Source organism: Stigmatopora nigra, chromosome 16, assembly GCF_051989575.1.
Source record: "Stigmatopora nigra isolate UIUO_SnigA chromosome 16, RoL_Snig_1.1, whole genome shotgun sequence".
NCBI lineage: Eukaryota > Metazoa > Chordata > Actinopteri > Syngnathiformes > Syngnathidae > Stigmatopora > Stigmatopora nigra.
Genome location: NC_135523.1, coordinates 6,248,366 through 6,276,116, shown reverse-complemented (window position 1 = coordinate 6,276,116; position 27,751 = coordinate 6,248,366). Strand labels below are relative to the sequence as shown.

Sequence of the window (27,751 nt, the reverse complement as noted above, 5' to 3'; positions counted from 1 at the left end):
AAGTCATTGGTGACATGACTTTTTGCTGATCTAAAACTGTATTTAACTTTCAATCCTTAAGGATTGGAAAATAGTTCAAAAAAGAGTTCAGAGATTATCTTTTGACATGCATGACATCTCACAAGGGCCATGGAGGAAAGCCTTCTAATCTGAGGCACCTGAGAACTATGACAGAGTGGTGTCGTGGTTAGCATGTGATAGAAATTGAAATGGTTGTTATGAATGGGCTGTGTGATTAATAGGTCAAAGCAAAAGACACCTCTAATTAGCACCAGGTAACTGGAAAAGTATAATTTGGATAAGTGTTTAAGAAAATTAATGCATGTACATGATCAATCTATGATCTATCATGGTAAATTTATGTTTTACCTTTCCAAGCAGGCAAGCATATTAGTGACTTGAAGTAATGGCAATCTGAGATTTGCACTTAAGTAACTAAGGCGTTCCAACTTTACGGTTCAGTGGGCATTTAACAATACTAAAAAACACAGTGTTCATAAGATGACATTCTCATGTTTTACCAGATTTCGCCTTGTTCCAATTGAAATACATTTGAATGTTTGTAAAGTGGCATGTGTTCTGTTTTGAGTTTATCCATTTTGAACTTTGTTATGAATGCCATGTTTTTCTTTTCTTTATGTCTGGCAACAATCAAATGACAATGTTAGCTGATTTAATAAGATTGGTGCATGCACAATTCTTTTTCAATGGAATCCGACCCTTTCCTTCCTTTTCCAGAATTTTAATGAGCAGTATCTTGCTTAAATGGGCGGATAGAAAGATAGTTGTATTCCCCAATTGAATAATTAACCAGTGCAAATCTAAAGTAAAATTGTTTTGCTTGTCTATTCATTTCCGATTTGTGTCAGCTTTAATTATGTCATGTTTACTGGGATTATGTATCAATAAAGCAGAAATAAGAATCAGGCAACTTTGTCTGCCTCTACCTTTCATCTAACTCACATCAATTCCTACCTTGGTCCATGACTAATATTGCCTTTGGGTGAACACATAGTGGGACACTAAGGACGGGGGCCCAATTAAACCTTTCTGTAGTGAGCCAACCTCTTGATGATCCATCATACCATTTCAATTAAAGCCATCTAAAAAATGATTAAATAATCACAAGATGGCTAATGGAGCCATAGGTCCTTGTTATTGAAGACATTGGTCATTGGCTAAGAAATCTCTGGCCAGTGCCAGATGTCTCATGACAATGCCTAAATGAGTAAGAAAGGATGAAGGGAAAGTCAGAGGCTGCAGTGAAAAAGACAAAATGATGAAATTGTCCAAACTGCATAAAATACGCTTTTAAAATGGTTTAATTCAGTCTACTGTTACTCATTCCTTCCACCATAAGAAACCATCCTGTCACCTACATATTGTGTTACATACTTTCCAGTTGTCTCTTATCTTTAGTATATGTTTTTTTTAATATAATCCTGCAAAACCTTGAGAACAAGTCCATAACATTTACAAAAATAGTATGCAGCTAAACAAGTGTGAATCACCATCACCCCAGATCACGATTAGTGGCTTTACTTCATCTTTTTTTGGCTCAACATTAATGGCTGATTGATGTCACAGGAGACCGCTGTTCAAAGGCTGTCCAAACACATCACATCACTATTATTTTATATGGTATTGTAAATTGGGGTGGAGAATCAGGTGGGGTGAAAATGGGTGGTATAGTCATGGTTAGACCCTCTTTTCCCTTCTCACTCATCCTCCAAAAATGAATCCTCCACAACCCCACCCTATAGATAATCACCTCAACACAAACACATGCTGACTTTCCATCTTATCTTAAGCCGCGACTGCCAGTGTTTTGACAGATACCAGCAGAAATGGAAGAAAATCTTATTTACCTTGCGGCATTTTTTTATAGCAAATTCCTATCCACCCCCTTTTTTCTCCACAATACCGTTTCCATGATTTCTTTTTTCGCTCCTATTTTCTGTTTACCCAGTTGTGTATTTCTAAATAATAGATCTAATATTTCTACAAAAATAAATCTTCCAAATTCAGTGACTGTCAAAGATAAATTGATGTATCTATGCTTGAAAAACAATGTGATGTATGCAAGTAGTCTTCTAGCAATCATTGCTTGGAATATACAAATATTTTTTTTAAATATTACTACTCTAAAGATTGTGCTCCAAAAGAAAGGTATACAGGTAAAAAAAGTATTTTAGAAGCCCTTCATATGAGGTACTGATGGCCTTCTTCTTGGATGTTTATTGTGAAAGATGAATAAACCTTATCTTCCATATAATGTAACACAGAGCAAGTCATGCATCAAACGCTTTTGTGAAGCTGCAATATTGCGAATTTGGCAAACAGCCTGGAATAATTAGTCATGCCTTGGATCTGACTTGCTGTTGTGTTACTGGGCCTTGCACAGCATCACATCTTTAGGTCTTTTAGCTGCCAATTAACTCACTCGCACAAATGTCTTTCCATTTGCCTTCAGCTGTAATCTCATTACAGATCAGCGCATACAAGCCTCATTGATGTGTGTCTTCAAATTAGTTTCAACATGTTTTGCAAAAACACATTTTCCTCCTCGCGGGGGTTGCTGGAGCCTATCCCAGTTGACTTCGGGCAAAGGGCAGACTACACCTAAGATTGGTCGCCAGTCAGCCATAAACCAAAAACAGAGAAATACAACCCTTCACATTCAAAATCATACCGCAATCGAGCGGGGGATCAATCCCGAGCTTTCCCACACGCAAGTTAGGTAAGTGAACCGTTACACAATCAGGTGGCATTGAAAAAAAAAAAAACACTTGTACACTAAAGGACAAAAGGAATGATGTCCTAATATTAATTTAAATATTACAGTACACATTTAGGCCAGGCCAAATTAGTTTGGGACAAATATTAAACTATAAAATCTGGTACACTAAAGGACAAAATGAATCATCTACTAATATTAATTTAAATTTTATAGTAAACATTTAAGCCAGGCCATATTTTTCGCAAAGCCTAACATTTAGTGTACAAAGTCTAATCTGTTCATTTACAATATATGTGTGAAAAATACACAACATTATTTGCATCCATCAATCCCAGGATTCTCTGACTTTGGCAATGGGGACACCTTGTACTTTTTTACCAGCTAGTAAAGAGCTCAATTAAATACCGTACATATTTCCAAAGTTGTTTTCTTACCAACACTCCAACAGTCACAACGCAACAGGTGGCATGAACAGAATAGTGTTTGATTAGACTCAATTCAATAGAGGAAGAGGCAACCTGAGCCATTTATGTATCAAAGAGGAAGCTAGATAAACGTATCATCCTGATCGCTCCTGCACAACGATTTCCCACTACTGGGTCTACTTGATGAAGTGCCAGATTCCCTCCCTGTTATTCTCTGTACGCCAGCAAAGTGTCCACATGCATGAGTGTATTCATCAGTCAGGTGGCACCATGCTGCACTCTGTCTTTTTTTTCTTCCTTTGCCCAGGTGTGAATAGGATTGAACTGATTTATCTTTTTTGTGCTAGTCCTCTGTGAATTGTGTTGATAAACAAATGACTTGTTGGGCATTCTTACAATAAATGCATGGTAAAACATGTTTTTGCATGCAATTATGTGGTGTAATACAACCTGGACATGCTGTAATGCACATAAACTCTAAGTCCTTATGTGATTAATGAGTCATTCAGAAAATCCTGGCTGATTCAGGGTTGATTGAAAGCCAAGAGGAAAAACAAGACAGGAACATTAAAAAAACAACTAAAAAAAGGCTAGAATTAATTGCGTTAATCAAAACAAAGCCCAAAGCCACTGCTGCAGTAACCTGACATTTTACTTTCTTTGACATTTACATAAATACACGTTGCCAGATTAGTTTTCTCTTTTTATGTTAAAGTTGTCATGCAGAAAAGAAAAAAAAAAACACCCAGGTTTGTACTACAAATGTTCAGCACCGGACAGCGACAATGAACTGTTATGGTTCATTAACACATTAACGCTTGTAAAAGAATACCCTGATTGATTTATAACCATTTCTTGAATATTGAATGCACATAATTTTAGCCAATGGTCCTTCTTTTAAGAGAGAAAAAAGGATTAATCAGTATCAACTCCTCAATTTATGTGATCGTTAAAGGTAAAACAAAAAAAACAAAAAATAGTACTGGAAAATTGTCTGTCGTCACACTATGTTCCAGTGGATCATACTAATTATTACATGTAGGAATAGTGATGATTAAAATGTTTTCATTGTCTTTGCCAACTCCATATTCATCTGACAAATTCTCTGTATTCAAGTCTGCAGTTTTCTGAATAGAAAAGAAAAGTTATCAAAAAAGTTAGTTGGCTTTTAAAAAAAGGACATTTCTTCCAATAATTCAAAAAAAAATAGCTGTTATACTTTTTTGTTTATAGGTATAACAAAATAGAATCTGTTCAAATCAGGCAAACATTTTGCGTGTGGCCAAACATCTGCCTGCCATTGGTATTCTTCCAAATGGGGGCCCATGCCATTTTCCATCATGATCATCAGACCATCAGAATATGGTCCTTTTCATTTCCTAAAGCATACAGATTTCCTAATCCCAATCCTTGTGCAGAAATATCAGCATGTTGTCATGTCAAATTAGCGGGATATCATACACACTTGTGGCATCAGTTTTCAAAGTCATTTTTCAGTAATGTTAGAAAGATGCTATTTGTTCACTCTTACTAATGTTAACCAAAGACCAAACAGTTATCCCCAAAAACTGAATCTAATGTTTTTTGCAAGAGAGGAATAACTTTGATATATATAGTTATGTATTTATTTATTTCATTATATGTATTTTATTTTAACTTTTTCTCTGCCTCATTTCTATTGTGCCAACGACCTTAACCTAATAAAACCTAAGTATTTACTATTTGGCTTTATATTACTTAATATTACTGTAAACTGTCTCAATACAAAAAAAAAAAAAACTAAGTAGAATTCCTGATATTCTAAAATAGTATGCATCCTTTCATTTAGCAGTCTCTATTACCCAATATATGGCATCTGACTTTTTGTAAGTGTTAATTGGACATATTTTAATTTGCACACAAATGTAGCACAGAGTAATTATGGGAAAAAAAATTCCAAAGTCGAAGCAGACTTCAGTGAAATCCCCAATTGCCTGTTGACTGAGATATTAAAAATATCTCATTTAGAGACAGTAGAAGGCTGTCGTCTTTGAGTAAGACTTCTCCACTAGCCTCTTGGGATCGGGCTCACTGCAATTTATCACAGTCACTAATTATTCATGTTCTAAGCCACTCTTCTCTTGCGGAGAGAAGAGAAGGGGAACACGCAACAATAAAAAAAATCTGTCCTCACATGAGCGGTTGCTGGCACAAGAGCAGAGCGACAAAAGTGGCATATGTCTGGATTGTATTTCACTCCCTGATTAGTGTGTATGTAATTTATCTAACAAAAAATGAAAAGATTTCAATCCCTCATATTATGTTACCATAACTCAAGACTAGTTCTTCAGTCTAGCTCTTTTTCTGTACTGCTAATTTAACTTCTATGACAGAAACTTTCACTCAGGTAAACATATTATTCATTCTTTAAGCACTGTATTAACATATTTGGATAAACATGGCAAGTCTACTTAAAGATTCAAATTACATTTTTTCAATTGATTGAATTGTTTTGGCTTCTATATCCTCTCAGTGGTTGAAACAGCCTTTGTCATGCCACAAACCAAACCATAGTCTACTGTTCCAAACCATTTTAGGAGCATTGAGCCAATCTGAAAATGAACTAGTGGAAAGTTGGCCTCATAAATATACCGTATATCAAAAGTGAGAGAAGTAGTTGATCATTCCCTAATGGCATCTCATGTCCAGCTGCAAAAAAACCCAGCTGTCTTGGGGTGCTAAAGTAAATACAGGCTGAGCAAAATCCCTGGCTGGAATTTCCACCACATATTCTTTTCATACAGTATACTCTCTTTGGCCCTCACCAATTCATTTTGGACCATGGGAGAAGCCAACGGCTACCAGGTGGTTGTTGTTTAACAAACAGGGTTTAATTTTATTTATTTATTTTTGGGGGCTCTAAAAAGAGATGAATGATTGAAAAGTCTAGTGAATTGCATGTGCTCCAGTTGCAAGTGATTTATTGCAATGTGACCTAGAAAACATGGATGTGTGTGTGTGTGTGTTTTGGGAGTTGGGGGGTGGGTAGTTTGGAATGAAAATGATAACTGGAACGGCAACGCACGAGCTAGTAAAAAGATAATCAAAAGGAATAGAAAATCAGCAAAACATCATTATAAGTATCATGGCCAACACAATTCTTATGCTATGCGGCGTGGATTGACTCGAGTAGGACAATGGGGCTCACTGGCAAACAACTGAAGAACAAACGGTATGCTGCGTATACCAGGATGGAATTCACCATAAAGCAGAGAGCCGCCCCAGAAATAAAACTGTGCATTTTGAGTCTACGCAGCAATGTGCATTTATAGATTATATTGGCTATTGTTTAGGTTTTGAATTGCATGAGAGGTGTCTACATACTTCCAATCTAAATGGAAAATATGAACAATGACTATATTTGGGTTAGGACAATAATTTAAAGACATTTCTGGATTTTAATCTGTATAGGAAAGCCACAGCCAATTTAAAGTTTGCTGGGACAAAAAAATGAGTTCAGGAAAAATCTTTATTATCAACATTATTTTCAACTCTAGGGAGAAAAGTTCTGTCTTTGGGGAGGAGGGGATTAGTTTAAACTTTGTAGTGTCATTGTCTATGGAACAGCCTCGCTGACAGTAGCAATTGACCTTGTTATGCGCTTCTACTGTTGACTTCCATTTGAACTTCTAAGCATTTCAAAAAGAGTGTTGACTATTTGTGTTCAAACATCAAAAGCATGTTTATTTATTAACCGGTAGGTATGCCGTGAATGAATCATGGTAACTCTCGTTTAGATGGAGACCATATGAGGCAGGGCATTTTGATGCCCTTTGAACTATTCCTTCCAGACAGATGACTGGTTATTAATTCATCTATTCTTTTGAAACTAGTGGCTCATTATCATCCCAATATCAAGCCGTCCCGTGAGAAAGTTAAGAAGTCAAGCCATCAAGATTTTGTCTGCCATCTTCACAGACTTGTCAAATTAAAAAGGGTCTGCCACTGACACTTTGAGGCTGATTCTCCCAAAAACTGAAGATAATAAATGAATTATGTAAGCTCCCTTTGAATATTGCATTGCAGAGAAGGGTGTCCCATATGACCACCATTTCCAGTATCAGCCAATACATCAATTGCACTGCCCTCATGCAGGCATAATAAATTGAAGGTAAACTCGACTCTTTCCATTACTTTTTCTGTTATCAACATTTCTTGTGCATCTTCCCAAAGAGAAAGGAGCTGTGAGATAAGGAGAAAGAAGGCAATCACAGGGTGACTCAATGAGATCTGCGTTTGAAGTGTGGACTCTGATAAAATCAGCAGTTCATTGAAAATAGATAACATTCTGGAAGAGAAATCCTGAATCCATTTTCATATTTGTGTTGGTTATAACTCAGAAAGAAAATATTCCCTCACTGCAGCGCCTTGGAAAAGAACAAAACAGCACAATCTTCAAAAAAGGAACGTATAACAGCAGTCAACAATGCAGGGGGCCTTAAAAAAACATCCTTGATGAATTTGGGTTTTATGCCAAAATACATTAACAATAGAACTAGTCTTAAAACTTCTTATCTCCAACCGAAAAGGAAACAATTGCAATTGCATTTTAGAACAATATTCCACAATCTATTAGTTTTACTGCTAATCACTTTTTCCTTCCATGCTGCTGCTTTTATTGACTTTTTAACATCACAGTGCAGTCTCTTGCGATTTTGCTGTGTGTTTGCACTTTTATCTACTCCCATTATTCCCTCGAGCAAAACTAAAGAAAAAAAAGTGGATAAAAAAAACAGCCAATTGAATTGCTCCCAACAGGCCAGCGGATAGGTCATTCTCATAATGAAGTTTCACCCAAGTGATATGCATCTGATTGATATCCCAAACTAATTGTTAATAGTATAATTGTTTTGCAGGGGAAGATGTAATGTAGCTGATCGTGTTGTGCTGAATTGAAAATTAAGTAAATGGTGTCTTGAATTTAAACATTACTAAAGGCGTTATAAATTTCACAGTGAAATAATTTCTCATTCAATTTCACATGCTCTTTTCTGTTATTTTGTGATCAGCGTCACATAAATTACAATCTACAACAAATACTGGACAATAATTATTGATGTCAAAATAATAATAAAAAATACTACATAAACTTTGGAGACTGAATTGGTGGGCAGCCAAGAAAATAACAACCATACACACTCATACTCACAACTAAGGATAATTTAGATTGTTCAACCAGCCTACCATGCGTGTTTTAAGGAGGTGTAAGGAAACCGGAGTACATGAAGAAAACCCACACAAGCCTGGGGAGAACATACGGACACCACACAGAGATTAACAAACTGGGAGCGAACCATTAAGCCTAGAACTGTGAGGCACACATGCAAAAAATGTGTCCACTGGTCCGTTGCCTAAGAGTCAACCTTTTGCTTTTAGAAAGGATATCGATGGACGTCTTAGGCAGTGAATGAATTAATCATAGGACTTTGAATTTACTGTAGAAAACTCAAACGTAAACCAAACAAAGGAAGGCATTATAGAGGATAAAATAAACTGATTGCCGAATTGGAAATGTGGTGATGAGAACCACCAGCTATTTCCAATGCTGCCTCTTCTGGAATAAAGAGCTTAACTTGAGCCTCTGTTGTGATTTAAAAAAAGAAAAGAGGGGGGGTCTCGAAACGAGCATTTCATTTCTAGGAGTCACCAAGACGGCTGTCAACTTGATTCCCCTGGAGTAAAAGATGGTTCCTCGTGTTTGTTCATGAAACCATAAGATGGGTGCTCATAATTAGGTGAGTCTCTGTAATCAGCCACGCAGCTTGCAGCAGGATGTGCAATGATGTCACTTTTATGTTATGAGCGTGGTAATACGCTTGCAACAACCACTGAGCTCCAACTAAATTGCCGCCAAACCAAGAATTCCAAAGGTCTGGCAATGTAGTAGATCAGACTGGTTTGATCCTACCCAAATTAAAAAGTATTTGCACATCTCTCAAAAGGTTTGTAAAACAAGCCAGGAGAGCTTTTGCGCTGTTCTTCCATATGTCAACCATATGTTGGTTATCTCTACAAGACACACTTAAACACGGCTGGCACTTGCAGAGAAATTCAGTTGGATTTCATCATGGGATTCTTTTTTAAGTGTACATTCTCTTTCATTTGTTTCATATTTTATTAGTTTGATATCCAGAAAATCAAAAAATGTGACCAGTAATAGTGGTTAATAAATAAAAGCACAATTTAGGTGGACAAAGGGTTCGTGTGGCTCTCTCACAACGGTCAAGGGCTCGATCCCACAAAGGTCCAAAAGGAGTTTACATGTTCCCCCTGGCCTTACATGGGTTTACTCCAGGTAATCTAGTTTACTCCCACATCAAAAAAAATGCAAGATAGACTGGCTGGACACTCTAAATTGCCCTTAGGCATGAGTGTGAGTGTAAATGATTGTATGTCTCCTTGTGCCCTGTAATTGGCTGGCCACCAATTCAGGGGGTCCCCCACCTAGTGCCCATAGTTAGCTGAGATAGGCACCAGCACCCGCCCTGCGACCTTTGCAAAGTTAAGCAGTTCCACAAATGAATGAATGAATTATTAAGGCCTATTTTCCATCAATTTGCACAAGCACTGCACACAACTTGGAATAGCAACAATTTCAGTACTAACCTAGCAGATGTCTCCAAACCAGTTTGTTATTATAAACTATTGAGTTGATCTAAGAGCTCAAGACACTGAGAGATGCGCTGTTCTCATTACAACTCTGAATGCAATCAAAATGCTAATGGAGCCTACGGTCCTAAAACATTAGAATTCTAATGCATAATGTACATAGATAGACTACATTAAAATAGTGCAGACAATTCGAATACCTAGTATGTTTACTTGCACATCATTTTACCCGAATCAATATTATCATAGGTAATAGAATATGCATAATGTAGATGCACACAGCATACATGTACATATAGTCCAGCACAGTCCAAATTGTTTTGCTCCAATCAAGAACACTGACAAATGAAGCAAAACAGAGTTTACCCAAGTAAATAAAAAATTGAAGGTTTCAAAACTGATGGTTTCTCCCTATAAAAATGCAAAACCAGCCTGAAGGCTATGTTATTTTTATTTACCTTTTAATTGCCATGAGAGACATGTGCCATCTTCCACAGATGGAAAGATGGCCTCACATCTTTTGGGTATAATTTCATAAAGTGAACCCCCCCACCAAGGTCCTACCAAAGGCAGCAGTTTTCTAAATGGAAACCCATTGAGATCTGGATGGTGCTGAAGGCTTTTAAAGCCAGATGAACTGATAATGTATTGTGCTTTTTTTCTCTCAACGGGAGTTGACTCACCACGGCAACAAGAGCGAAAATAGCTTGTAGCTGAACATTAACCAGCATGCATGTACATTTTAAAAGACTCAGTAGCAGTCTCAAAAATAGGGTGTGGACATCAGGATAATTGGTAAAATGGATATTTAATCATAATTATGTTGCATTATAAGCACTAAAAATATATTTATCTTTATCTATCTATCTATATTCATCTGTTATTGTAAGCTTGTTTTTCCTGCATTCTGAGCATCAAACAGTAAAATCACAGGGAATTATTAACAATGTATGCCAGGAAAAAAAGTGTAAATGATGAGTCTGGGGTGGTAGCCTAAATTTGGGAGCATAGTACCATTCGATCAAAACGGCATTCCTTAATTTTTAATTCAGTTTGGGTCACAGCAAAAAACGTTGACAGCAACACATTGTAAATGATCTAACAACAGATGCAATTGAAAAATGACCACAGCATGACTCATGTTTTGGGGCGACAACATTGCAGCAACACCTCTGGCTTCATAAATATATAAAATAATGGTTTGTTCAAGGGGCTCCATTGAGGTTTGGGTCTCTGAGTCAACCCTCCCCCTCATTTTTTTTCTTGTGGATCCCTTGGTTTGCCTTGTTTGGGGACGAGCTAGAGTAAACACCATAAATAAGTCATGCCCAAGACTTGTTGACACAAATTCAGCTAAAGCACAGCCAAGTTATGACGACTGCCACCATGTACTATAATTGTGGGATTTTAGCCCTGGTCATCTCGATCATGGTTATTTTGTTGACTTTGCCTCAAACCCTCCAAACTGAGTTATACTGTAGGGACTAACTCATAAAAATAGTCACTCCTCAACAGTTTATTTATTTTGTAGACTTCCCCAGAATTGATTCAGATTCAACTGAGGGTAGTGGACTACTTAAAATGAAATGAACCTCAAGCGACCAATTTCTCTAAATTAGGGGTCTCTAAATTATTCGACAAACAGCCGCAGTGGGTACAGGATTTTATTCCAACCATATAAGATGACATCTTTGAACCAATCTGGTGTTTTACTAGGGTGTTGCAGTTTTAGTGGAAACCTCATTGGTTAAAATGTCAGTGATCTAGATCAGTCAAATTATCGTGTGGTTATTGACAATATTGTGTGTCAAATTATCGTGTGGTTATTGACAATATTGTGTGTCAAATTATCGTGTGGTTATTGACAATATTGTGAGATAGAGGGAGGCAGGATGGAACCTAATGGGGAAACAATAAACCTAAAGAAAATTTAAAAAAGTAGAGAACTAATACAAAACAAGTCATGTGACAAAGAACACCTGGACTAGTGCCTAAAGCAAGTTCATTGTCTAACACAAAAGAAGGGCTGATGAGAACAGGTGGAAATGACAAAACAAAAGCAAAGACAGACAAATATGCTGCAAAAATCTCTAGATGGTGCATATTTAGGGTTTTAGGTTATTGTACCTCATTGAAAATATATTAATAATTACATTAGATATGTTACATTAGTGGTAGGAATATATTTTAAATAATTGAATTCAATATATCTGTTATTTATGTTACATTTGTGCTAATAAAAAATCCATATTACATCAAATTCACTATGTTTTATTTCCTGCCTTTGGGAATCGAGAGTAAATGAGTCATTGGAAAACTCGGCCAACAAAGGCAGTTCCATTAATTTCTGCAATTTTCATGAGGGCTGTGTGACTAATCCAATTGCATCTGGTTCTCAAAATTAAATAATTGTATCAACGCAACCATCAGTGCGTGCCAACCAAGCAGTTTTGTGTCACATTGGTGTTTAATTGTTGATGGACTTCATGCATTTGAGGCATTCAAAGTCCGGGTTGAGATACATTTGCCAATAATGTTACATTACAAGAAAGGAAGGAAGAGAGCTATTTGAGATGTGGTGGTGTGTGCGTGTATGGAAGAATCTCAGGCAATATTGAATGGAAACTAAATGAAATAGGAAATAACTGGGAAGCCGGGACAGGCAGGATGATTAATAGTGAACTCCATTATTGAAAGGTTTTGCTCATAAAAAAAAGAAAACCTTTCATCTCCCTGGGGAGCTTTTGTCTTAATACAACAAATGGTATGTGGTAAAAACATATAGACTCTATAGCAAAAATAAACCCCTCATTTTTACACATTGAAGGCCAAGATTTGTTCTAGATTATTAAGGGATTGACATTTAATTAATCAAAAAAGCGAATAAATCCTAATTTCTTTAAAATATGTTAGATTGTTTGACTTAAGTACATCTTAAAACAGTAAAAAATCATCACATCAATTAACCAAAATCTTAGTCGTGAACTAAAATAAATAATCAACAATGTTCATTCCTATTCTTTTTTTATAATCAACAACCAGTATGTGTATGGGAATAGAAATCCTAAATGACTCGAGGGTGTATGGAGCCTACAAAAAAGAGCCAAGGTTGCGTTTAGAACAGACCTAAATGTATCTTAATAAACAACATTGTGCAGGCACTTGACAACACGCCCGAGTAGTTGCAATCACTTCTGTCAACATGCTTTCGTTAAAGAAGCTGCAAGAGTCAAAGGTGTTTTGCGATGTTGTCGTCTAGAATAACAAAGAGGTGCTGTTACAAGGTCAGGGTGAAACAGCCTTGAAAATTCTGATTATGAAATAATTTTTACAGAATATATTAATTAAGTTAAATTATTTTAGGATGCTCTTTTCTTTTGCAAATATTGATCTGATCATAAAGGTATCAATCCATGACTTAAATTTGTTGTCTCTCATTGTGTATCTGAACTGCTAAAGAAAGAAAAAATGTGAATCATATAACATTGTATTTGTAATTCATTGCAGATTCAACTCTACAAATTTCCAACAGATGTTTTTTTCCCTCTCTCTGTAGTAACCTTTATGCCTCCCAATTGGTCTTATTAACCGCATATTCATTTCTCCCCACATGGACTTGTTGTAAAGGTTTACATTAAAAATTAATTTGCAGGTTCCATTGGACTGATAATTAATCATTAGGATGTAGTAAACCCTGCTTTATCATCTGTTCAATTCTTTATGGAGATTGCAAGGTCGCTGACCTAACAGCATGTGTCTATCTGACATAGTCTGTAATTATGCGGTAAGGAAGCAGAGGTCAGGTCAAGACGCAATTCCCTAAGAGCAATTAAGGGAATGTTGATATTTCTATATATGTATATTAAAATAACTGCTAGAGCTGTCATATTCCTAGTACATGTGAAAGTTGCGAGAGAATGTCTTTGCTCTTTTACTGAATTCATGCGCCCCTGAGCCCTGAAGTACTAAGCAATTTGTCACCGTGGCTCGTTTTTCAGCCCCCTCAGATAATCCAAAGGCTAGTGCTGCCAAAGCAACAGTTGGTAAAAATGCTGAAGCCATTACAATCAATCCATACCATGCAGGAAGTATATTTGGAAGAGGTAAAACAACAATGATTTTAACTGACTCAAGAGGAAAATGAGATGTAAAAACTTAGGCTTTAGTTAATCTTGACAGGTATGATCCAACATTTTTTTGCCGGTAATGTTAAAAGAATTGGAGTGCGGAGCATGGATAAGAGTATTAGCACTATAAAATGAAGCAGAATTAGGACATTGGATCATATGATTGAATGCCAAATTAAAAGCAGATATTGTGTGAAGAACATAGTGACAACGCAGAATAGTCCAAGGTAGTGTCTACAATCAAACCTTCCATGGAAGGCAATAGTACAAATATTTAATACCCGAAACATGGCGACCAGTCTAGAATGCATTCTACATTTCTCCTTAAATCAACTGGGATCAGCTCCAGGTCCCCCGCAACCCTTACAAAGATGTGCACTATCATAAATAAATCAATTATTTAATACCGGAATTGATGGTGTACTTCTGTTGAGATTTAGAACATGAATCCATATTTTAAGCTTTCAGCAAGATAACTACTTCAAATGAGTAACAATTAATTTTGTGTACTAAATAATATAAATTAGTTTATTAGATTAGACTGTAACGCTTTGTTTTTTATTCCAAAAGAATAACATGTTTTGGATTCAAAATGGAAATTCTATTGTTGTGCATAACACATAAAAAGGAAGGATAAAAGCTATAAGAGGAAATGCAATTGGCCTTTAGCTATCAATGTGCCCATATTAAGTCATTTCAAGCCTCAGACAGCAACCGGATGAGCTATCACTGTATCCTTATCATCCACCACAGCATTGTGGATGTCCAGCACTTTTCACTCCTTCCTCCCTTTTCTTCTCCACATCCCATCTCTTGCTGTTTTCCCCCAATATTCAAGCTGTTTAGTAAATGCATATAATCTTCAACCACCCAGCCAGACTACAACCTCAAAGAGTCACAAAGATATTGCCTGATGGAGGTGAGCTATCAGCTAACCTGGAACTGTGGTCCTAAGGCGATAATCATTTCAAAACTGCAGGGGAAAATGGTTTTAATAGCCTTGTAAAAGGTAAAGTTTGTCTGCCTTATCACACCTGGCAGATGCATCGCAGAGAGGGGAGAGGAAAAGGGGGTTGAAGGAGAAGAAAGCATCAGCTGATAACATCCCTCTCCCCAGGAAAAGGATAAATCCAGAATTAAAAAAAAAAAAAAAACGCTGGCTTCATGGGGAAATTTTAGGGATTAAGAGTAGTCTCTTTTTACACTGTGTTCCAGCAGCCCTTGTCATTCACCTTAGCTCATCGTACTTCTGCCATCAGATAGTTGTTGACCCTGGAATTAGCTTTTATGAGGTTTACAATGAGTGACAGCAAAGATTTTTACTTTCATCCTCATGATTGATCCTCTTTCATTATGTAACTATAAAAGATTAAATGAGTCTTCATTACTCCTTATAGTCTGTAGTATGTTTCCTGCCTTGTAACAGTATACACACAATTCCAAAGGCCTACTTCTGCTGATATATACATATACTTGACCCGCTCTGAAAGCCAGGGTCATGTGGAAAGCTCCAATAGATGTTTTATGAGGAGCAAGGCCCTGTGTGCAATGCTACATGATAACTTTAATCTTCCAGTGTAGACGGAGCACAACTCAATCTCACAACCTAGATACTGGCATGTGAATGTGTTCCTTTCAGGGTTGTTTCAGCCTCTTACATCAGCTTTATTCATGGTTTGGAATTTTGCATGACCTTCATTCTATTATTGCTACTAGTGTGTTTATTATTTTTTTATGCCCTGCACACAAACTCTCCCAAACAGGAGACCTTGAAGATAATACAGATTTGACAAGTAATCATATTTTTGTGTAGATTTTATATTGGTGTGTGTGGCATTGTCAAAAAAAAAAAAAAAAAAAAAAAAAAACATTTTAAATATTTAAACTTGTCCAGTTCTGAAAGTTGAGACCTGAAACTTCCTTCTCACTTGTATAGCTGTAAGGCAATGTCCAAATTATTGGAAATATCCTATCGAATTGGTAAGTATGGGACAGAGAGAGCTTCACACCGGCAGCACCTAATTAAAAAATCTTCCCAAGGAAGATGTTATCCGGCTATTGTCCAGGCACAAAGGTTGATGACATAATTTAATTTGAATTCTCTATGCGCTACTTTAGTTTTATAACACCCTGTCCTGATAATAATTGTCTCGACAAAACATGTCTTGATTGGTGATTCTATCCATCTGTTAATTACTGTAATAGCTAGAGTATAACAAAATATATTTGACCAGAAAAATACATTTGTAAAACCAAGTGGGCCAGGCAGATTCAATTTCAGGGGGATTTGTGAGAGGACAAAAATAAGCCACACCCAAATGTCATTCAGTGATGACAATAAATTGGGTGAACATGTACGTCTACAATGCAATATGGAATCTGAAAATTGACAAACATTGTGATATAATATGTGGTTCAACAGGATTTATGATGCCCCTCCCTCTGATGACTGATTGTCAAACACAATGCAGCATTGACAGTGATTTTTCTTTAATGGCCGATTGAGCATGTCATAAGTCGTGCTGTAAACTGCAGTTTGATATGCTGCAGCCTGAGCCATCTGACAACCAAGACAGCTACTGTCACCCTTTGTCACTGCAATAAAGCCCAAGCAATCAGTTTTAGATCAAGGATCATTGGTTTCTTGCGTATTTACACAGAGTACACACACAGATGCCCACAATTGAAACTCTACTGTAGCCAAGACCAAAGTTGAAACTAAAAATACAAAGGAAAGGGTTTGCCTTCAATTGGGAATCAAATTGTTAGTAGGTCTGGTAGGACAAGTAGGTAACAGAAGACACTGGATTTAACAAACTAGCGTTCATCCAACAATCCAAAACCAGTTTTGGTAAACCAACCTGCAACCTTAACTGGGCAATCTGGAAAATATGCTTATATTTAAATATTGCTTGAGTTAAGAGGCAGCTATAATATTGAAAACCACCAAACAATCACTGCAATATTGTCTATTTACTACGTATAATGAAAGGAATATAGATCAAATCTGGCACTGAGACAGTTTGCAAATAAATTGAATACATAAGTGACCCAGAAATGCCACAGGCCAACAATATACCTCACTCAAGACTAAATGCTCATACGGCTACCAGCTGCCTGCAAATGCTAGACAAAGGCAATTAGAGTATTGTTATCTAGTCCACTGTTCAATACAAAGACATAAGTACAATATGCAAAAGGCAGTATCTGGACTGATTGCTCTCATGAAATCCCTGCCAACCCACTGTAAGGCAAAAGAGTCCTTTTGGAAACTGGTGATAACGTGTGCAGCTGGTGGCGTTCCTGGGAACTAATTGGTGATTGGGCCTCTTTTCTTGGCATGGATTGGTGGATCAATTCAGGGACAATGGCAAATAATGAAGTGGAGCAGTTTCGTTACAGGGATAGTCAGCAAAGCACTGGCGTATACTGATAAAGAGTATATGACACATGAAATGAATTTTAAGTAGCATTTTTGTGGGAATTAAAGTCCTACTGTCACCTCAGGGGGGATTTTACTGAATTCCATCGATTGGACTTCACTGAACCACAACACATAGTCCTTTTGTTTGTAACACCAACCGAAATTGTGAAAAACACCTTTTTAATCCTGTTTGTTTTTTTGACAGGAAGACAGTCGGTAATGGAAGTTTTGTAATTAAAGGTGTGTTTTTTCCCCATGCTTAGGCAGCCAGTGTTTTATTCTTATTCTTTTTTTTCATAGTTTATTTTTTCTTTATTTCTACTGTGATATTATTGAAGCCTATGGCATACAGCCTTGAATGTTTTTGTCATATTTAGAGAAGAGAAATATTTAGAATGGGAAAAAATAACATTGAATCCCTTAATGAGCAGAGCTGATTGAGCAACGCTGAATATCTTTTTTATTAACTCTAAACCAATAGTATTACAGAATATTCTTTGTGGGTACTGTTTATTATTGCATCTTACTTTTGATTACTGTGCTATGAATATCTAGAATATTAATGATACGTTTTTCAATTTACTTTAGAAAGCTCAGCATCAATGTAAAATTGTATGTCGGGAAACATGAAAAAGACAAATTGTAACCACAGTTGCAAAAAAAAAACAAAACTCAGAAGTACCAATGGTTGTAAATCCATGGCTACCTGCTATGCTCCAAATGGAGCATACATTATTGTTGAGGTTTGCTTTCACTGCCGCCAGATGTAGCAGCAGCCAAGATAAACTTTCAAGTATCCAGCAAAGGGCTTTTTTCAAGCCTTGCAAAATATCCCACGCCTTGATGAGCCTGACTGCTCACTGTTTTGCCTTAATTCTCTCGATTTTGCGATGCTTCACCAGCAACCAAATCCAGTTTCTTAATCCCGAGCTCACTGTCACCCAAGTGGCAGTCTTGTTCCTGTTTAACAGATCAGCACCAGGGAAAGCTTAGCTATGCAGCAGCTACCCCTAAACCCCTCCACATGACTCCCAGTCTGGACCAAGCGGGGCTTTGAATCGCTAGAGACAGTGCTTCATTGGATCTGGCGTCACTCACTCCTTGTCTCCACTCGTCTGTCTCACATGATGCTAAATATGACAGACTTAACTGCATTCTTTGCTGTGATTTAACTGTTCCAGAAAATTGATGAAACATGACTTCAGTCCAGATCTCCTTTCATTCAGTTATGTTAGACTATACAAACATCAGTAAGTGAGAGAACATATGTCTCTAAAGACCCATTCAGAGTGGCTGACCAACTCATAGGAATATAAAAAGGAATGGCATTTCCAAGTGAAGGTCGGGGTTGTCATTAACGTAAGCAAAATCTTTTTTACATTTATTTAAAAAAAACAGTTACTGCTTAGTGATTTAGCATTATAATCTATGTGATCATATATAAATTATTTATTTTAGAATAATTTCAACATATTTTGTGCAAAGTTATTCCAAAATGTCTTTTGAATCAGATACTAAAAGTCCAAATCATATACTTGATCACTGATAATTCCAGCATAAAGTACTGTATAATCTATTTGTCCAATTGCTCGTCACATCACTGAGTTCTATCAATCCATGACAATTTACCATAAATATGTATCCAATAAGATTTTCCCCTCAGAGAACGAAACTGAACTACTTTAAATTGACTTCAGAAAACTTCATTAAGTGTGACTGTTGGTGAAAACATTCCCATGTTAAACTACTGTGACAAGGTTTACACAAACATACAGATAGGACCTGGCAGTGACAAAGTGGGCAAGTTATCACCACAGCATTGAAATAAACAAGCTGGACAGTTACGTCTATATCCAAGTGAAAGTCTAGAAAAGGGAAAACTAAAATACCAAAATGATCTTACAGCATTGACTAAACCTGCTATCCAATTGAACATTGCCAGATATGCCCAAAATAGATGTCATATTTACAGAGGTATGGGATTATATTGCATGTGCTTCCTTCCATTGTAAAGAAAACCCTACCTATCAACACTTTCTCACCATGTCAGTAGAAATATGTGTGCCTATAGCAAGGGGTGGGTGGGAAAATTATTCCACAAAGGGCCACAGTGGGTGTGGGCTTTCTATCCAACCTCTAAAGAGGGAACCTTTCCACAAATCTGGTATCTTAGAAGTGCAATCAGTGGTTTGCAGTCAGTTGCTTCTTGTTTCAACAGAAACCCCATTGGTTTAAATGTCTGTGCCAGATTGGTTGGAACAAAAAAGTGCACCCACAGTGGCCCTTGAAGAACGGTTTGCCCACCCCTGCCTCTGCAAACTTCTCTGTCTTCTACTGCCTGGTATGATTGGGCAAACCAGGTGGAATGGTAGTCCAAGCTCGTCACTCTATGTTTAACTTGTGAGTTTCAACGCCGCCTAAGCTACTGAGACATGTGCCTTCAAGTGCGAGCCTGCTTGAGTTTCAATGAACTTTTCTTAGCATCACCGATTTTAGATAAATGTATTTAGTACATTAAAAAAATGACCCCCTGTGCCTTTCTACTGAGCAAATCTATGTTTTATTCTTGCAAAATTGGCTTTAAAACACCATTACTCTGGTTCATTAATTCCAACCAGGATGTCATGGGACCATAGCGTTTTGTGGGAGGTCAGCTGGGTGCTTTTAATTAATACTCCTCCAATGGATGGCAGAAGGTCCAATAAAGCTGTTGTCAGAATAATTAATAGTTTCCCTTAAGTCGAGGCATTCAATTAAGCAGTTACATTGCGCACAGAATGTATACTGTGGGAGTACATTTAGATATGATACTCAATATTTTAGTATTCATACTTTTTGTCATATTTATTGGGTTTAGGGTACTTTTATGCACCAAAATTGCGATCACTGCTCAACTAAACTATTGTGTAAGGTCAAATGGAACCAGGATAAATAAACCATTTATTTTTTTTATATCTTATTATTTTGCACGAGCAGGTTTATTTAAAAGTTTATAAGTAGTAGTGTCAAAGGGCTATTTTTTCCTGAACTTTCCCGGAATACATCTATTGAGTGCACCAAGATCTGAATTTCTGGTTTTAGTTATGTTCCCTGAAGACAGCACATTAATCAACATCATTAAAAGATCACAGTACTTATGATAAATTGTGAAATGGAGGTCATTAAGTTTGCTTGTTCTAGAGTCAAAGTTAGAAAATGGATCTCTGTAAACTTCTTAATGGCAAACAAAATCTAAATTAACAGAAGGGTGTTAACACTATGTGGGGATGTATCTAAGGAAATGATTGTGTGTGTGTGGGAGTGTGGGGAGTATTTCCCGAAGGCTGTTGGGCTATTGAAATTATAGCTTGCTGTGCACATAAAATAACCAATGAAATGCTATCTTGGTGGAATATTGCCATGCTTAAAGATAAATTATCACATTAAGGTGGTGCAATGTCTTCATATTATTGGGTTGTAAAATGTATATTGCCTTCATTCATCTTGGCACTACACAATGTGCTCATGTTCAATGTTACGCACGGCAAGGAACTACCAAGCAAAAAATAAAAACACATAAAAAAAACCTTCCACTTCAAATCTACTGCCGACCTTATGTACTTATGTCCCATCTGATTACCATTTCCGTTGTCTGTCCTAGGTTTCCTAGTCGGTGTCCTCACTAAATAATTACAAGAGGCTTGTTCTTACCTGTCAGTATGGTCAGGCTCCCTGGCGAGAGTATCACAGCCATCTTGTCCTCTCAGTCCTCTACTTCCATTAGCTGCCCTGGTCACTGTGGCTGTGCAGTCATTCCAGGGTCAGGGCCCTCCACCATGAGCTGTAATTGCAGTACATTGAGCACTCAGAAGCTGCCGGAAACACCTAATGAATTGTCACCTACATTAATATGAAATTACACAAGGGTGACTCGTAATAGATTAATATGCTTGGGAAGGTTACCCCCAAAAGGATAATCCATTGTAAATTGCTGATTGCCTGTTTAAAATTATTATAAGACACAGGTGAGGTGCATTAGTTAGCAGAAAATGATCCTCTGTGATCACTTGTTTGTGTTGCCTGAGGATACAAAGTTTTTATCAATGCATGTGATGAATTACAATACATAACATGAACTGATACTCTTTAAAAGTACATGGTTACAAAATAGTGCCACAAAAGTGATGACAAAAAAGTTCGCCTTTCCTCTGAAATCTGCTGCGACCCTAAAAAGGATAAAGGGTATAAAATCAATGAATAAATGAATTTTGTTTCATGATTTTCCTTAGATAAAAGTAACAATTAGAATCATACAGAGTAAATAATAATATATATTATATATAATATACTTCTGAATCAATGCAGATGAGCTAATCCTGTCTGAAACACTGACCTCAAAAGTATGACACAAATAATTACATGCTTTGTCATGTCTGCTAAACAAACCTGTCATTACACATGCCCTATCGTAAAAACAGGGAAAAAACAACATCATTCATGACAGTGACAATAACTCATCCTGGAAGGGATGGTAAACATGTTGGTTTTGGGCATTTGATGCCTCTGTTATTAAAAGAAGAAATTATGTAATTCACTGTATTTTATAGTCACTATTTCATTTCCATAACTTTTTTACGAAATACACATAGAGCAGATTTGAATGCACAGACTTATTTGAACAAGAAGAATGGTTTGTAGTAAATAATGAGCTGGGGTAACATATCATCATTACCACATAACAATACCCATCACATTTCCGACTTGGTTCTCTTAAACCAGAATATTTATTCAAAAAAAGCATGGGTGAGTCAAATAACTGCCTCTATCGATCTGTTGTGGGGCCAAATAATTATGGGAGAGGTGAAGTTCTTTAAATTGTTTTTAAATAGACCAAGTGTGTACTGTCTTACAAGTGACAAAACAGAGTAATTAGTCCAGTGGAGAAAGCACCCAGTTGCAATGTGCAACAATCTGGGTGAGCTTGGATCAATATTATGAGTATAATGTATATTATTGATATCTGTACTTTTACAACAACGTGAAAATGTTTTGAGCGTAGAGCTCACAAAGTGAATATACTGTATAAAATACTGCAAATAGCTGACAAAAAGGACATTTTAGAGTTGTACAACCCTTCTATTGCATACTCATAGTTGAAGTTCACAGTCAAATTTAGCAAGTGGGCATATGACACCTAAGGTGGAATCAGATATTTACAATTAAAAGCAAGTGAATCCCTACAATATCAGGCAGGTTCCGATCCCACGACGACACATATAGTTTTAATACTAAATTTATTGGAATTAAATAGATACCATGTCTTTAACAACTTAATTATTGGATTATTGTTATTAAATCCAGTTATCCCTGTGCTGAATACAAATAGTTTTAGCACTGTGTATAGAATGTGGACCAGCCTTGGGCAACGGGACCGTCTCACAGCAGCTGTTGGCGCAGATGTAAGGTGACAGTAATCAATACCGATTATTAAAGTGGGAGCACCATCTCCAGTGTGTGATTAATCTTCATTCCCTCATGTTTACAGAGCCTCCTCTGGCCCATTCGCCACTAAGGGGGAGCTCTTCCCATTATCTATCCCGAGAGACATGAAGAACAAAACACTGTCACCATTAAAGATACACACTGTCAAAGAACAGAAAGAAACCACGTGTCGTAGGAAAGACTAAAGATCCCACATGCATTCATGCTCAAATACAACATCTGTATCCTTTAAAAACTGCATAAACAGATACTTTGCACAGTGCTGTCCAATCAGGAAAACATAATCACGATGACAAGCCTGATGACATCAGATAGTTAGAGGATTTGTATTCAATTAAGCTTTTGCTTTTGATGGTACATTTCGGCTAATGAATGTAATTTAAAACAGGCTAACAAAGTTTCGCCCTGGAATGGCTCATGGGTTCGTAACTTTTTAGTCAACCTTCATCAGCATTTGAGGCTTCAGTGTACCCCTTCAAAGACATAAATAAGATGAAATGAAATTGGACCACAATTATCTGAGTACTTGTCATTCATAGTATACTCGACTTCAGTGTAGCGTAAATGAGTTTAGTTAATTGGAATTTGTTCTGGCATATTTACTTGCAAGTTGTTTGAAGAGTTTGACTTCAAACTTACTAAAAATATGTGCATGGTAAAACATGGAAATAAAAAAAATCATTAAATATGACTGTTCATGGTTATTTGTTGCAAAACAAGGGCTACTACAGCAACAACAACCAAAAATATGTCCTGCCACTATTGATTTGATTCTACACAAGCAACAATTTTTATATTACTGATTAACATCTAACTGAGAAAAAAAAAGCATGATGATGAATTAGAAGGCACTGGTATGCACAATCATACCCTAATCCAATAACCTTCCCTTTAGCTAACAAAATATATTTTGTAAAATCTTTTAACCTTGCCACATTGTTGTTTCTGTTCGGCAAACAATTCATCATCCTTGCTTTATTACATCCCTGATCAAACTCAGATTATTGTTGAAAATACAACACCCCCCTACCCTATCCGCCAATGTAATTACAGACACTTAGATATTGGATTGTCTGGGTTTGGACATTTATAAAACTAAATAATTACAGCAAAAGTCAATAGATAATAATAACATTAGCGGGGGAAGAATCCAAGGGAAAGCCAAACCAGGCAGATGTGTGTTTAATATGCATCGGGGCCGTACCATTACCATTTCTGGTCTGTGTTGACCAGCTTGAGTTCCTCTTGAGTCCATAGCCCGTGACTGCAACAGATGTTTGACCTGTCCCTCCCAATGCCCAATCACCCTAAGTCACCCACAGGTGTCAGAATCCACCTCCTCTCCACTAGCGTTAAATAATCACGTCCATTGGACTCATTTCCCCACCTCCTCCCATTAAGCATAAAAGAAAGAAATCCCTTCTTCTTCTATTCAATTCCGGTTTACCCCCCTCCACCTCTGTTCCTTCCCCCAACCAAAACCACCCCCGTACCTTTCACATCCTCCCACCCGGCCATCATTCAGCACCTGTGAGGATCCCACTGAGAAGAGATAATAACTTGATGTGGCTCTCTTTCTCTGAGTGGGGTTGAGTGTTGAGATGGGGGCAAAGGGGGAAGTGTGGGGGTCAGGTATAACAAAGAGCTGTGTGTATGTGTGTGCACGTTTGACAGCTATTTCAATCGCCTCTCCTATGTGTACGATGTCTCCGGGGTGTTGCAGTCTGCACTCTGGAAGAAAAAAAGGGAATTGAGGAAGATATTTTGGAAAGTTCAGAGGATTAACTTGAGCCAAAAGCAATGGGAATGGTAAAAACCAAGGGGAGTTTGGGGAGGAGGGATTCTTTTCTCAGGAGTAATTGCTTTCAGCCACTCTACTGTGTAAACTGAGGAGAGATTAGAGGATTTATTCGCATGTAGATTTTGTACAGAGACGCTTTACTGAATCTATTCTGTTCTTTTCGGATGAATATGCTCCATGGAATGCTTTACTACGGATCCATAAACATCAGGCCTCCGATTATGCGTAGGAGTGATGGAAAGAGGGCATGTAAACTAAATGTCAAACAACTGGGGTGTCAATGTAATTGAGAGAATGGGATATTGCACACTTTGGCAAGGATGCAGTAACTCAAGCGATGCTTCACAAGGCACCCACAGCAATTTGAGGTTTTAAAACAACATGAGTTTCCTGAACCAATAAAATATAGACATTTCTCTCATTTTTAATCTCATTCGTACTCAATGGGATGACAGGTGAGCTGGGGCCTATTCCAGGTGACCTTGGCCAAGAGGTGGGATATAGCCTGGCTGTGAGCCAATTACAAGGCAATACAACCACTCACATTAAAATGCAGACCCATATTGACTGGGAAAGATAAATTGAAAAATGCTGCCCTAGCTGGCACAAAAACTGTATAGCTTGTTCAACCATGTGCCGTTATTAAATCATAGTATGCATAAATTACACAGAAACAGTTGGACTTGTTTGGGAAAATGTATTCTGAGATCAAAACAAGAACCACAGCCAATGTTTGCATCCACTGTGTTTCTTTGTTGTACTACAACACTTCAAACAATGAATTACCATTTCAAAGATGGTCAAAAGCATGCAAGTCTTCAGTCACACATTGTATTTATTTTTTTATTTACTTAGTAGACTCTCAGGAGTTCATCCTTGAAACATCAGTATATATTTGTAGTGAACTTCTGTCGACTTCCTAGTTAGTCGCAGGGGCAGGAGATTGATGCCTCATGCAGGGCAGATGCCTTTAAGACACATGTTTGAGAAATCAAAGGCACCTTCGCTAGAAAATCCACTTCTGTCGTTCCTAATGGGCTCTTTTACCATGTGTCGCCAATCAAACAGCTCCTCAGAACACCTTCTGTTTTCAATCAGGTGCTTTGACAGGCTACTTGAAAAGTATGGGGTCCCAAACGTTCCTGCACTTCGTGTTTGAGAGTGTGGAATACGACAAGTCCCATTACCTTCAAGGAAAGCCCTCTTGGGAATTCCTTCGTGTTCAAAAGGTTGTTATATTCCTCTCCGAAATGCTACTTGTTGTGCTTATTAGTGCTCTTTCAGTCACAATTTTAGAACAGCAATCTTTCTTGTTAATACACTTGCGCCCGCTGCTGACTAGTAACATATTAATCCGATTGAAAATGATTTTCACTTAACACTATGCAATTGATGTTAATCAATATATATATTATTGTGTATTTGTTTAACTATATTCGACACTTCCTTTACTCTCTGTATTTGCAATAAATTTTGGTGCGATAAGGAAATGGAATATATTTTAGATATCTGGGCTTAAGCCAATGTAAGATAAACATGCATTAGTACCCTTTAATTCACCATATGTCCCACAAACCCAATTGTTTACAGTTGTTTTTTACCATGTTACCACCCAGCTTGTTTTGTCTGATTATTCTATGATGTTCACTCATGCATAGTTTATTGTAAAATCCTAGGTCTGCTGCAAAATTGTAAAATGACAAAGGAACCACACCAACAAGTACAAACCAAACCCAAAAGCCAAGGAAGACAATTATAAGGTTTGAACTGAAAGAAACTTACTAGGATGAAAAATACAGGGACAGAGTACTGGAAGAATAGCAACATTGATGATGATCTGACAGGAGCCACGAACAACCGAGCTTTTAAATGGATTGACAGGGGGTAATGAGACAATGACGAACAGGTGGTTGACCCTAAAGGCAGCGGGTTGGCTGAGAAAAAAGTGGCAAGCAACAGCAGGGGAAATCAATTGGCAATCACAAGGACAAGACACACTAAGGAAAACACATGAACCAAACCCTGACTTATTGCTGTTAATATACAATACCTTTGGTCAACACAGTAGACATGTCTTCTGCTCTGTCTTTCAGATGTCAAGACATTCTTATATTAGTCATGGGAAAATTCCATTCAATAATGTGATTACCATGGAAATAGTGAGACAGAACAACTCAAATGCATCCATATTACCTCTATGGACTGTAGAGAAATTAAGGTTTAAGGGGTTACAGAACAGCACCAAATATGTTCCTTGCAATTTTGAACACCGAGTTGAGACAATACCTGAATTTCATTGGCCTTTAAATCTGAAGAGACCTGTCTACAGGAGTTCTCTTCTGACTCTTTGGTGTCCGTTCATATAAATCCTTTCAAACTTTAGGATTCAGTGACATTATAACCCAATTTGATCTCCTTTAGACTTGCAGTAATTCTCCTGACATTCTGTTCTTTTTTTTCTTTCATGTATTTCAGAGCACTTTCCGCAAAGTCCATTGCTTTACTCTCTTTTGATTCATCCATGCCTGCACTCCCCTGGCTGAAACACTACCAGGAAACTCTCAATGTAATAATACTGATATGAAATTTAATAGAGGAGCATAGTAAACTATTGACAGAACATGTTGATGGAGGGAAAACATTTTGTTTTTGGTCAAACTAAATAGAGGGATCTTAATTGTCTGAATTTGTGATGATATAAGAAGACCAAACCAAAAGGTACAGTCTCCTCTCATCTCTCAATAAATTGAAATGAGCATCATTCTTGACAAATGCAGAATCATAATTTTCTAAATCTCTCATTTGGCACAACCAAACAGTAATATCGGGGAATTGGATTGCGGCTCAGTAATGATGATCACAGTAAGAATGACTTCAGAGATGCTGCTTTTTAATTCCCTCAATTATAAAGACTTAAAAGCCTCACTGAGCCCTCTTAAGTTGGGCGAGTTTTTATTGCCTACTTCTCTCTGAGGCATCACCTCAATTTTACCTTGTTCCCAAAGGTGGTTTCCAGATGAGTGGAATCCTCAAGTGGATCTATGTGATGTATGGGGATATATTTTCTCAATGGCCAGCTGGATAATTTCAAGCACTTCACCCTTT

General features: G+C 37.2%; 1 protein-coding gene across 2 annotated transcripts in view; it reads right to left on the bottom strand.

The window, feature by feature from the left end:
- The window catches only part of LOC144209268 (partitioning defective 3 homolog), a 234,425-nt gene that overhangs the window by 50,804 nt on the left and 155,870 nt on the right, over nucleotides 1–27,751 (bottom strand). For both annotated transcript variants that reach the window (XR_013329067.1, XR_013329066.1), the window contains exon 25: nucleotides 21,055–21,184. The gene's annotated coding sequence lies outside the window, so the exon portion shown is untranslated. The remainder of the gene's footprint in view (nucleotides 1–21,054; nucleotides 21,185–27,751) is intronic.